The 203-nt window shown below is 57.1% G+C and overlaps 1 protein-coding gene across 1 annotated transcript in view; it reads right to left on the reverse strand.

The window, feature by feature from the left end:
• MYO18A (myosin XVIIIA) overlaps positions 1 to 203 on the reverse strand; it is a 50,262-nt gene that overhangs the window by 48,854 nt on the left and 1,205 nt on the right.

The following is a 203-nucleotide window of genomic DNA, read 5'->3' on the forward strand; positions in this document are numbered from 1 at the left end:
GAGCAAAGCTCCTTCCCCTGCTGCATCATCCCGCCTCATTGACCTGACAGGGACACTTTCCCCAGACGACACAGAGCTGGGCTCTCCCAGAGTCTCCCCGGCACAAGGAAGAACAAACCCAGCAGCACAATGAGCATTCTGGGGGGAAAGATCCACCAGATCAAAAGCCCTGATGCAAACCTGCCCTGCAGCCACTCTGATGC

Source organism: Chaetura pelagica, unplaced genomic scaffold, assembly GCF_000747805.2.
Source record: "Chaetura pelagica isolate M959 unplaced genomic scaffold, ChaPel_1.0 scaffold835, whole genome shotgun sequence".
Classification (NCBI taxonomy): Eukaryota; Metazoa; Chordata; class Aves; order Apodiformes; family Apodidae; genus Chaetura; species Chaetura pelagica.